Source organism: Thunnus albacares, chromosome 10 (assembly GCF_914725855.1).
Source record: "Thunnus albacares chromosome 10, fThuAlb1.1, whole genome shotgun sequence".
Lineage (NCBI taxonomy): Eukaryota > Metazoa > Chordata > Actinopteri > Scombriformes > Scombridae > Thunnus > Thunnus albacares.
Genome location: NC_058115.1, coordinates 31,560,249 through 31,574,095, shown reverse-complemented (window position 1 = coordinate 31,574,095; position 13,847 = coordinate 31,560,249). Strand labels below are relative to the sequence as shown.

At 39.9% G+C, this 13,847-nt stretch overlaps 1 protein-coding gene across 1 annotated transcript in view; it reads left to right on the top strand.

The window, feature by feature from the left end:
* Positions 1-3,920: 3,920 nt before the first annotated feature.
* Positions 3,921-13,847, top strand: part of LOC122991022 (complexin-2) — a 57,340-nt gene continuing 47,413 nt past the window's right edge. The window contains exon 1 of the mRNA XM_044364615.1: positions 3,921-4,002. The gene's annotated coding sequence lies outside the window, so the exon portion shown is untranslated. The remainder of the gene's footprint in view (positions 4,003-13,847) is intronic.

The window sequence follows — 13,847 nt, the reverse complement described above, 5'->3', positions numbered from 1 at the left end:
GGTGCCCCCCCCCTATAAATGATGTCCCCCACCTTTACCTCTCCCCTTTTGTTGTCATACTTCATGGGAGAGGTAAGCAACGTTGTGCACACCTTTTTGAAGTTTGTTTATCAGTTTGGACTTATTGTACAGTACGGTAACACAATTCTGTAATTTAATTTGTGTAGGAGCCTGAGTTAGTGATTGACCGGAGGATATTTTCCTTCCATTTACCTCTGTGAGGTACGTTTTCTGTATTTTTGGTGTGTTTGCTGCAACATGGCTGCCCTTTTGTTGTCATACTTCATGGGAGAGGAGCCTGAGTTAGCGTCACGATTGACTGGAGGATATTTTCTTTCCATTTACTTCTGTCAGTTGCCGGAATAAATGGTGGCCTCCAACAAAACACTCGTCTGAGCCTCTTCCTTATGACACAACGCAGAGTCAACTAGTTACACATACTGTTCGGGTCAAATTTGACCCATTTTGACATTTGAAAGCAGTAAAGACACCCTCAATGACATTCTTTAAGCCTGAAATTTTATGACTTTTCCTAAAGTGGCCCAGAATATACAAAAATGGAAATATTTCTGGTATAAATATTTGTACATTGAGGGTGTTGCGGGTCAAATTTGACCAATATTTATTCAAAGGGATTTTAAAGTCACTAAAGGGGGTCAAGTCAAAGTACAGAGTGGTTATGTGGAATCTTGAAACAGTGAAACTATAGATTGCCATGTCTGTTTATTTCTGTCATTGGGACAGTAGGGACAGAGCTCAGATGGGCATCTGCACCTGCAAATAAGCCTTTGCAACGTACCAAATCAAGCTCATCAATTACCAAGCAACCAGCAGAGTGGTTGCCCAGCATAGTCCTCCCTATAGTGGAGAGCAGCTTTCATAGAACTATAAAAAGTATCTGAGCCCCTATTTCACTGATTTGATGGAGTGGAAGGAGTGATTTGATGGATCTTTTAATCCAAGATGAAAAAGCAGACAGTGAGTTGAAGAGAAAGTATTAGAAGAGGAGGACATAGAAAAAAATGGAGTAAAGGTCCATGTGACATCTCTCATGCACACACCAGCTACAGCACAGCAGCCGCGGCAGCACAGTAGTCTGAATCTGACCCTGATCAGTCTGCAGGCCCCACAGTTTATTGCTACAAGGGGACAAAAGAGAAGGAGATGCAACTTCTGCAAAACAAAAAAGTAACATTTTTTTTGCAGTTTCGTTTGTTTGAAATTTACAAACCAGTTGTTTTGTTTTATGACTAATGTGCTCGATACAGAGTTGATTGTGTACAATTGACAGAAAAGGAGGGCATGTGGTTTGCAGGCAGAGTTGATTGATGGTTTTAATGGTTATAATGAAACCATCCAAAAATGTTGTCACAATGTTTTAGATAACATGAGATCATAATATAGTATGTTAAAAACAAATAGTAGAAAACTCTCTCTGCTCTCATTAATGAAGGATTAATCACCCATTTATTAATGACTGATAAGATATAGATATATATGGATTCAGTTTACATTTGTGGTTCAAATTTTGGTCTAATTATCAAGGGATACTTGAGCCGGGTCAAAAATGACCTGCTCCATACTGTGAAGGGTCAGGATATGAACAGTATATAAGGGTTAAATAAATAAAATATCAGCAAACATTCACTTTTTAACATAAACACATAACATACACAACCTTCTCTGATACTGGATGCCTTAAAATGTGTCGACATTGGATTAAAAAACTGTGTTTGTGATTACAAACAATGTCAATTGAAAGATTTAAGTTGGAGAAGCAAACTGGTATTTGGTACATTGTGTGTTTTATTTTATTTTATTTTTCTTTAAACTTCAGTTGATTACTTGATATAATGAACCCTTAGTATAAACTGTTAGTGACATGAATTTTTAGTGTTTATTATCAGTAAATTGTGCTGTTTAGGGGTGTTATGATGTATGAAATATGTATATTGTTCTTGTTGTTGTATGTATGTGTGTTTTTGTATCTATCTGTTCTGGATGCATGTATGTTACAGTTTGTATTGTGTGTATTACTTTTTCTCTTCATTTTGTTATTAATGCCTGTAATAAAAAGGAAGATAAATGCAGCACAAGACCCGACATGGGTCCTGAGTAGGTTTGTGTGCTTAAATCACCTTTTCCTCACAAAGTAAAGTCGAGAGATGGCCGAGGAGATGACAGAGTTTTCGTATCTCTTAGTTTTTGCTGATGGGAGAAGCAGAAGGTAAAAATCTGAAGCTCTGGATGTAGAGGATGGGGAGCTGTCACCCTGAATTTAAACAGAACAGCCAGACTTTTCTGTTGAGTGCCAGAGATTTTGCTGCAGACACATATAATGACATCTGTACATTTATGATAAATGTACTTCTACTTTTTTCTCTGTTTTTGAGACGCTTCACATTGCTAAAATTAAATCCACTTTAGTGCATTTCTCTCTGGAGCAGAACATGAGATGATGTTGAGCTCTCATCCAGCTGGTTCGACCATGTTGTTAGCGTGACACGCTGGTGGTGAGCGGTGGGCAGCACCTGTCCTGTCTGTTTGCTCAGTGTCTGTATGTGTGTGTTTGCTCAGTGATAAATGAGGCTGGTAATGACACTTTAACAATGAGTGCATTAGTGTTACACCGGGCTTCACATCAGCGGCCACCGTCAGCTACAACAGGCGGACAGACGACACCTGAATGCAGCAGCAGCAGCAGCAGTGTTATTTTTATTTATAAAGAGCTGAAGCGCCACCTCTTCTCTTAGCTAGCATCTGTCCCTCTACAGCTTCTGTCTCTATTTTAAGCCAAATGAGTATCTGCTGCTGCACTGGACAGTAATTGAGGGAGTGTTGAGGGACTTATTCTAACTTCAGCTCAGTTAGAAACTCTGCTACTCTGCTAAATTCTACAGCGTGTTTGCTTTCCTTAAAGATCCCCTCCAGACATATAAAACTCTGCTTGGAACAATAATATGTGTGTAAAATGGCATCTACTCCTTCTACCTCATTAAAAATGTCAAAATGTCAAAATATGCAAATATATTTCATTTAAAAAGTTGAACTACTGACTATAAGATGTCTCCTACTTCACTTGTAAAGTCCATACTCAGGCTACAAGTTTCCGCATCACAGCTGGTCCATTTGCTTACTTACGATTAGCTTCCAAACTAGTTATGATGTTACAAATCCTGCTCGTAGTCCCCTAATATCTGATTTTTGGTGAGTGAAGAGAAACTGTCGCTTTTAAGATGCACCTGAAGACTCACTTCTATTCTCTGGCTTTAAACTGTGTTTAATTTGTTTGATTTCTATCTGATTTCTTGGGTTTTAATTTGTGCTTAAACGTGTTATCTGTTATCTGTTATCTGTTATGCACGTATATGTCTTTATGCTTGTATGTGTTTACATACACCTGTCTTTGTAAAGCAGTTTGGTGCAAAACCTCTTTTCTTTTACAGTGCTACATAAATAAAATAAACTTGAAATGGTCTTCTAGTGTCAAACTGTGCACATACATCATTCTGCACAGTGAAGCTCAAACATCCAACTGTGGGAACAAGAAGAAAACATATATTTAAATGTAGGAGGACTGTAATGCCTGTAAAATATATATTTGACTGTGAATGACTTCACTAGGCTATCAGTGCCTGTAGAGCTGATGCTGTTTGCTTCGTTTCTGTTATTTTTAATGCATAAAAAACTGTTGATTCTCTGGTTTAGTATTCTGCTGCTGAGTCTGTCGCCATATGCTTTCTTGCTCGCTCCTATCTTTGAGGAACAGAGTGGATGGAGGCTGTGAGGTAATAGTGCGCAGGAGGGGGTGGTGGTGGAGAGACAAAGAGAGAGAGAGAGGGATAGAGAGAGAGAGAGAGAGAGAGAGAGAGAGAGAGAGAGAGAGAGAGAGGGAGGGAGAGAGAGAGCTAGAGGGGGGATATAGGACAGGCATCAAACGGTGGTTTGGCTGCAGACTGGTCGGGATCCCTGTCGCCGCCTCGGTCGCTTCAGACGCATCAGGTCAGTAAAAACCAAACGCACCGTGCGCCAAAACCATCACAGAAGCTTTGTTGGGAGGGGCGGCGGGAATGCTCCGTTATTTTTTGTTGTTGTTTGTTTTTTCTTCTTTTCTTTGGTGGAAGTGATTTGCATTTTGTGCTGCAGCTCGGATGATGTTAACGGTGTGAGGATGGAGATGAGGGGTGAGAGAGGGAAAGAGAGAGAGAGAGAGAGAGGGTGCGCATAGGTTTTTTTTTAGGCGTGAACTGCTGGTGTGTGTGTCTCTGAGTGTGTTTGTGCAGATCAACACAGGCTACAGACGGTCTGCAGGCTGCAGGTATCAGTCAGGTGCACCTGGCGGGCTGCTTTAATGCAACATGCGGAAACGGCCCGGCAGGAGAGGCGCGCTTTCTGTCTAAAAATCACGGTTTCATATTTCAGTTTGGGCACGCGGGGTTGCCAAACATCAAGGCGTGCTGCGGATCATACCTCCCCACTCCCTCCACCTCCTCCACCTCTTCCACCTCCTCCTGCTCCTCCTGCTCGGTGTTATCTATCTCTTCATCCAGGTGAAGGCTCATCTTTTCTTGCCCATTTCACCACCATATCGCGCCTGTAGGTGCGAATGATGAGGCGGGGAGGAGGAAGAAGAGGAGAAGGAGGAGGAAGAGGATGCTGCTGCGGCTGAGTGCTTTTCACTGAAAACCACTGATGAAGGATGAGGCAGATCCCTCTCGCTGCTGAATGAGGAGGGCCTGGCCGGCTCCGGTCCTCTGCAGTGCCGTCACCAGCACTGAGCAGCAGCCGCAGCAGCAGCAGTAGCAGCATCTCGGCTGGTGATGGATTGTAGAGAGGCTGAATTATTTATAGCAGCCAGTGCATTGATTAGCTTTATGTAATGTAATGCACCGGGGAGAGGGGCTGTCATAGTGTGTGTGTGCTGTAGCCAATCACATGCAGAGAGAGAATTGAGCCATAGTAACCTATAAAACAGCTTTACTGCACATTTAAAGGAAAATCCCCCCCCCCCCCCAAAAAAAAAAAAACATCGCTGCTCATGTAGTTTGCATTTTTGGTTTCATCCCGTACAGTTTGGTTTTTCTTGTGAAAAACCGGCTCGATGTAGAGGATTTTTTCAGTACCTTCAATTCATTCTGATGCCCGGAGAAGCAAAGGGCAGGGCTGGATGTCATGTGCTGCAGACACAGTACTTGAGTTTTTGTACTAATACCAAAACAATACTTTTCGACATCTTAGTTAAACAAAACACAGTTTCTCTGCAAAACCTTTTTTTTTTTTTGCTTTTCTGTGCTGCGAACACATTTTTGTCGTTCGATATTCTTCCCCCATCAAAAAGCAAAACACATCTAGAGAATTTTGCACCGAACATCCAACAATCATACAGACAGAAATCCATCAAAAAGACCAATTTTTTTGCACCTGCAGGATGATCTATATCCTGTATAGACCAGAATGCAAGCTGTGGTTAGAGAAAGGGGAGAGAAAAGGAAAACTGTCCTCTTCAGTACATTGCAGGCAGCTGATTTGTTGTTTCTTGTCTCCTAATAAAAGGTCACCATCATAAAATATGTAGGAAATCATAAAACTGCAGATGAAGTCAGAGAGCATACAATTATCAGTGAAATGTCAAAAATATAAGTATATTTCTCATGATGACGACTTGCATGTTCCAACAAATCATGCATTTACTAAAGCACATCAACATCTTTTTATGTTGTTTTCATATTTTCTATGTGTTCTATATGTATACTTCCAGTACAGTATAACAATAAACTTACAGGCTTTAAACTTTAGATGTGATCCACCAGAGTGAAGATATTGTTCCATCTTAATGCGGCTGCTGTGCTGCGTTCAGGTGCAGGAGAGAAGCTGCGACATCTGATATTTGCGGCAGCTGCTGTTGAGCATTTATGAGCTGTGTTGTCAGAAAGACAAACATGAATATTAGAAACATTTTAATGTTAAATCTTTAGTTTTTTTAACATTGAAAGAATTGAATTAAAAACAATAAATGTTCACTGTAATGATGTGACTGATATTACATTTTGTTATGATATCATTAGTAGTATTTTCTCCCTGATGTGGCAGCTGGCAGTTACAGCTATAATCTATATTTTTATAATACAGATATATGCAATGACAGTGTGTAATGTGTTGCGCGTGTCTCATATTGATGAACCTATCAGTGACTCTGCAGCTCCTCTCGGCTTTATGGAGCTTTATAGCGAGTTCCAGCTCCTTAGTAATCTGTCCGGCTGCAACTTTACTGCTCTGGTTCACTCTCAGTGCTCTCATAGTGTCGTTTTCGGCCACAGCAGGCAGCTGTTTTCAGAGAAAAAGCTGTAAAAAGCCACTGTACACTACCTGCTCAGCACCAACGGACACAGTTAGCTGTAGACCAGCTGGTGAACATAGTTAAAGAGCCAGATATTTCCCTCAGCAGTTGGTAGAGAGCAAAAACAAGAGCTGAAAGAGAGTGAATATTGGACTTACATTCACCAGGTGGACAGAAACACGACTCCAGATGAATGATAATGTTGCTCCGTAACTGCTGGATGTGGAAATAAGCAACTTAGATGCTGATGATATATCAGTGTTCAGTTAATGCAGGTTTAAACTACAGGTTGAACTTCCTCTGATTTGCAGTGATGACTGCAGGCAGATGACTTTTGACTAATAATATCTGAAATGAAGAATGTTGCAGTTGGTTTAAAGAAATCAGCAGTTGAGGTTTTGAGTTCTTATTTGTATCAAAGCTCAGCAAACAAACAGTAAAATGAATTTTTACATTAGATGATAAAACTGTTTTCTTATATTCAGTAAATGAAAACACTCAGAATAACACCAGCACGACAGAGTTTCCCCGACTCGTCATCTTTATTAAGTACGTCTTCAGTTCTTACCAACACATATAACCTAATAAACATACAGTAGTCTGTAAGAACACAAATACTGTATCTGGACAGTAACCAGAAACAGAATCATAACAACAACAGCATCGCAGACATGATGAGAGCATCCAGTAATGTGCTCTTTATCGTTCCTCCAGGCTGTTAGAAAAGAAAGTCAGTGATCTGAAAATGTGCAGCAAACACTACAGTGGGTACACTGTAAGAGCTTCCTCTGCACACAGTTTAGGCTATAATGTGAACCACTTGAGGCTAATATCTGCCCTTAAACCAGTCTGGTATTTTCCAGTCTTGTCAGTTTGCAGGATATTTTTAAAACTTGTTACCAGAGTTTGAGTAAAACTGGAGCACAATTAGTCCCTGAGCGAAGGAACGAGTGATTAGTTTTTTGGTGCTGATCCGAAGGTTTTTAAACAGTTTTTCAACATTCCAGTTATAGAGCATTTGGGGATTCATTTTGCGATCCAGCGAGATGATTTGTTGAAGTCTTTTTTCTGAAGTGTTGATTGTGGGAAATTGGTAAATGATTTCCTGATGTGTCAACAATTGCATGAGGAAGCGAGCGGTGTGTGTGGCCCCCACTGACTTACTTTGTTTCATTCATTATGAGTGTTTGCAGCGGAGATGTGTTAGTGAGAAACAGCAGGTTACTGAATCTTTCCTTAAAGTGAATTTATAGTGGAAAATAAGATGTTGCAGTGTACCTACATGTATGTTTGTGGGCTTCCAAGCTATACATAGCTAACATGCGCCATCTCAAAATTTTTACTACATGCCAGGGCTATGACAGTGACAGAGATACTATATGAAGAAGAAGAACTGATTTGTCAGCTTGAGCTGCTTGTGTTTTTTTTCCTACAACTGTCCGATGCTATAAAAGATTGTTGACAGTCGTATGTGCCTCTGAAGAAGTGCGCGTCCAGCAAACCCTCTGCTCACTACGATTCAGAGTGAATGAATGAACGTAAACAACTGCACAGGAGTTGTTTCCTTATTCAGTGATGAGAAAAGGTTGAACAGAAGTTCCTTGAATGCAACTCCTGTAAGTATGCGAGTCGCCTGTCATCACTCTATATCACAATATGAAATGAAACCTGTTGTTACCATGGAGAGTATACCGTAATTTAAGCATGACATGTATGATCTATGTGTCTGATGTATTGTGGTGATGTAAATCCAAAACACTGAACTGTAAATGAAAACCTACACTGGACTCCTGTTAACACCCTTGTGTCAAGCTAAAATCCGGTTTGTCTTCACTATCAACAAACTCGACCGGCATCAGAAATTTCACAGGTCTTACGGTGTCACCTCCTGAGCCGCTGTAGCCCTGACGTGTAGACACAGTTTAGAGGAGCTGCAGTGGTTGTGTGTGTAAAGCAAAAATGTTGGTGCAGCTCTGGAGTCGGTTCTGTTGGCTCTCGAGCTGCCTCGGTTGAAAAGGGGTATCAGAGCACAGGTGGGAACTTGCCGTCATACTGTACGTCCTCTCAGTCAGTTATTGCGAGTTCAGATCTGTTGAGATCTAATTTTGTCTCCTCTTCTTCGTTCCCTTTTTCTGCTGTCATTAGATTTGTTACCTTTAAGCCCTCTGGAAAGGATTCCTGCGATCTGTGGCGAATCCGGCTCCACGTAGGCTCTGATACAGTACGAGCAGATCAGCCCTGCAAAGCCAGAGAAAATAATTGACTTCAAAGCTCATGTCCTGTTTTGCTAAAAGCATGTATCGCTGTCATTTCTGTTCCGTTGACCTTTGAGGTAAACCTCTCTGTCACGGCCCTCTGCCTTTGTCTTTGTACGAGGCTCCTGTTTCTCATGACAACACTGTAAAAGGCACATGTGCCGTTACAACTAATCCCACCGCAAAACATCAACAACCAAAGCAGACGACGAGCAGTATCTGGGCTGTCGTCGCTGCATCGACTTGAGGAAAAGACACAAGGAAAAGAATGAGCTACCATTATCATTACGGCATCTCTCATAGAAAACCTTTTCTGCAAATGAATAAATCTCGAGCATCGCTTGTTGAATCTCTGGCTTTGTGCTCTCGAACAGCGAGAGGTTTGAGTGACAGCAGCATAGAAATATTCACCCGGCGTGTTCTCACTCTCTGTCTGTCATCCTGCTGTTGCCATAAACAGACTTCTATACATGCGAGCTATCGCTGCACTGATACACCATTAGCTCTCGTTAGTCATCCAGCCGGTGCGCGTTCAGTGTATGAGCCACATATGCTGAGAGGAAACCCCCCCTGGTTTGTCTTGTTGCTCCAAACTGAAGGCATACTTTGAGATTTCTTGGAATGCTCAGTGAAAACAAGGAATCCAGATGTTTGTATTTACCGTTTTCAGTTACTGGTGTTTGAAAATCCTTATTTGGACACATGGGATGGAGGTGAGGTAGGATAAGCAACTGGTAACCACCTTGTCTGATCATAATAGGCTGAGACACCTGTCAAACAAGCAACTTTGCCCCCAAAACATCCTTAAAGGTACACAGAACTTGCTTTAACTGTGCAAATCAGATGGAATATTTACATATAAATAATTAAAATCATAGATGAGCAGATTGATATAAATTAATTTAAAGTGTAGGTTTAATCGTATGTTTTAAAGTCGTATCCTGATGTAAACTGACTCACAGATAATGTTAAATGTAGTGCGACACATGTTGTGTTCAAGGATCCGTCAATCATTCTGATAATGATAGCAGCTTTTTGTTTTTTGTTGTTGTGCAGCTTGATGTTTGTTCAGTCACTTATGATTAAGTGCATTTAGTATAATATATATATATATATATATATATATATAATATATTTAGCATCAGCATCCTGGTTATAATGATGTGTTTGATGCATGTAAACATCATATACTGGTGCCAGTGACTTTAGGGAAGTTTCATACCAGTTAAGCCCAGTTTACTTGAGTAAATTATTTTGGAAATGTATCCTTCCAGACGAGCCTCGTTCAGGTCCGACTGGCTTTCAGGCTTTTTCCGTCACTTGTTTGCAATTTGTTCCCACATTAAGTGAAGAAATTAAAGGGATGAAATACAAGAAAACACAAGGGGGGACAGATAACCAGTCTGACGCTATTCAAACCGTATCGTGTCACTTCTAATAACCGAGTCGCAAAATCCACCTGAGAAGGCAAATGATCTTAATTTCTCGCTATAAAATACATCACCTGCCAGGCATCCTGAAGTATTTGATACCTCAAATAGGTTTCTGATATTGAAATGAAAGTAAAAGACACTGCGGAGGATAAATTGTATTGTTACACACGTCTTCGATTACCATTGATCAGACGGCGAAGCCAAATCCAGCAGAGGGACACAGTAACTGTAGCAGAGTCCCAGCAGCCAGGAGATAGATACAGTCAACCCAGTCTGATTGGGCAACTGGAAAAACTTAGCTGAGTTCACTCTCAACTGCTGCTGTAACTCAGAAATGACAGATGTGCACACAGATGATCAGAAACCTGGATAATATTAGAATAATAATGGTTGAATATGATTCAAAACCAGTATAATAAACCACTTTATTGTGGTAATAAAAATATAAAATAAACTGAATGAATTGAAATACCTTCAGTTTTTCCCGTGATATACTACTACAATATACCACAGATATGCAGTACACCATATCTGTGTTTACTTTGTCTGCGGTGGTTGGAAGTTGTCTTATAATTGTCCAGATGACCCACATCAACATCTGTTTGATTGTATATGTGTATATACATGTCTGTAAATGTGTTAACAGTTTTGTTTTTGGGGGATCTGATGTTGTGAAAGGGCCTGACGATGTTTCCAGTGAGGCAGATCTGAGGACGCCTCCGATCACAGGCAGACACCAGTTGTCATAAAGTTAAAAGGACCCAACCGTGTTACACACTGAAGAAGCATAGCTGAGACATCTGTGCATTTTCCCCTCAAGTGCTCAAGTCTGACTGAGAAAACTAAATAAAAGGAACCATCTCACTCTTATGTTTGCACAAACCCCAGTACACCATGTTTGTTAACTTCATCATAATACATCCTCTAAATATGAGCAAATGTTCTAAACAGCTGCAAAACATTTTCATATTGAACACATCTTCCATGCTCTGAAGTGAACCATGTACATGCTGATTATGTAAAACTAATGAAAACAACAGCAGGCTCAATACAGTGACGTGTGTGTGTTTATTTCGTCATGCTTGCACTCTGCAGGACTCTCACCGCAGGAGCGACAGTACGTCAGAGGGAATTCATGAAAGATGCATTATTAATAACTGACTGTGAAACTGAAATACCTTCAATTAGGCTTCCTGGAGCTCTTTGTTTAGAGTGAATCTCACAGTTTCCCTGCTGTGAGACCTCTCACTACACTCCTCAGTCTTAAACATATAGGTTCATGCTAAGGTTTAGTCTAAAAGATAAAAAAAAGTATTGCGTCTAACATACATGTGGGCAGATTTACTGTTTTATTCATTTATCGCCTTTCAGTCTGTGCATGGTGATATAAAAAATTTAAGTCTCATCTATTATCTACAAAATTATGACAGGAGGACAGCTAGGATGCTCAGGAAATGCTAAGCCTCATGGGAGAATGAGTCTCAGGGTTGGAGACAGGCTTCAGGCGTCTTTCTCTCAGCGTTCGTCTGCCAGTTTGTGGTTGATTAGTTTTCACTGATGAAGGTCAATCAGGGTAACGAAGCTGTTGCGGTTTTAGATTTCACAGCTGCTGAGATTAAGAGGAAGATTTACAGACAAAGATCGGATACAATGACATTAAACAACAGCAGGAAAAACACTTGTGCTGCTCTGATTTGAGGCGTCAATGGAGACTAAACTACAGTATTTAAAGTAATTCTACAGTATTAGAACTAATTGCAACTATTAATGATTCTTATTATTGATTTGATCTTCCAATTATTTAATCAATTAATCATTTTAGTCAATGAAACATCAAAAAAACTGTAGCCTGAGGTGATGTCATCCGATGTCTTAATTTGGCCGACCAACAGTCTAAAAGTCAATTCAGTAAAATGTAAGACGAAGAAAAGCAGCAAATTACTCAAATCTGAGAACCTGAAACCATCAAATGTTTGGCATTGTTGCTAAAAACTTACTTATAATAATTAATCGATTATCAAAATAGTTGCTGATTCATTTTCTGTCAGTCGGCTTTTTGATTAATCGACTAATTGTTGCAGCAGAGTGTTTGACAGGAAATAGTCGCTTGTTTGAGTTACACAAGTGCAGGAAACTTCCTGTTGTACAATTTGCAATAAGTTAATAGTTTTGTCTGTTATTCTAAACTAAAGACATTATTCAAAATCAAAATAGTTGCCGATGAGTTTTCTGTCATTCAACTAATCGATTAATCGACTAATCATTGCAGCTCTAAACTGATGACAAAATGTAAACGAGTAATTGTTTGTTTGGCTTCTCTTGAAGCATGAAGTGCTTAAAATCATGAAAAACCTTTTAGGATAAAAACACAATCACTCAGTTTGTCATTGCAACAAGTTTCAAGTTTTATTATAGAAGTTGAACAATGTAATAACTGTTCTGGTGTTCATGTCAAACCTTATTGTCATCTCACTGTAAACTTTGGCTGTTTTGAGATTTAAATATCCTTAATTTCCACTGAAAGTTTTATCATCTATGAAAGTTTTTGGCTCGACGGCATTCAGGAACCAATCCTGTTCCAATTCCAGTTCCTCCTTCAGTGACCAGATCACCAAACACACCTCAGACTCTCCTCTGCTGGTTCCCACTTGACTCCAAAAACAACCGTCCACCGAGCCATTGCGGACCTGACCGCGGCGACTGTTTCTTAATCCAGCGGTGGTGTTGTCAGAGGGGGCTGATAGTGGCTGGATGTGTGAGTGTTTAATCTTGTTGAAATGTTATGCAGATAATGCGGTTTGAGCTTCACGCTGCGCTTTGAGGAGGCTCAGCCGCCGCCTTATCTTGGCGCCGCAGCCCGGCTCAGCTGGAGCGAGCCTGAACCACCAGGAGGGGAGCGGATACGGGTTTTAACACGACCAACGGGAAAACACACGGCGATGCGATCACATGATCTGTAAACAACATGAGTATAAATATATTCATGCAGGGTGAGAAGTTCAGCTCAGAGTTGAACTTTTTGCCATCTTGTGATTCTTTTAATCACTTAACCGTCAAATGTTTACATTTACGAGTAATAAAAATACTCTGAACACTGTTCTTTTAACCTAAAATTGTATTAATTTTCTTAGAATGACCCAGAATATACAGAAAATGGAAATATGTCAACTTTTATAAAAACATTTTTGTGCATCTGATACACATGTTTGTACGTAGAGGATGCTCCATGTTAAAGTTGACCCATATTTATTAACACAATTATTAATCACCAATCAAATTCTTCACATTCAATGAAATTAATTGAGATCATGCTGGTCGTTATGTTCTCCTGTTTCAGGTAACATGTTTCAGGTAATCTCACTACAATATAGTGTGATTGTGAATACTTTATCTCCATAAATAACTAGTGTAAAACCTAAAGAATAATGTTTGTGAATGAAAAATAGATCTGTGGTTCAGATGTTTGGCATAGAGATTAATTATGAGGAGATACTGTGAAGGGTCAGAATATGAACAGTATGTAAGGTATATATGTGAATGTCTGTGTGTACACATCAAATCTTGAAATCTTTTATAAAAAAGCGAGGGTTAGTATGGATTAGGGGTGAGCCTGAATACAAATACGTTATTCAGCAAAGCACAAATAGCAGGTTTTATACGAATATTTGTTTCATACAAATATTTTAAAAATTATTTGTTTGGGGTGTTCCCCAGAGATAAAGTTGAGCTACTGACACAAGCAAAGTGCTCTTAAAGACTCTCCATAACCTGTTGTTCCCCTTCTCCTTTCAACGAAGTTAGGTTGTAAAAAATAGGCAATAA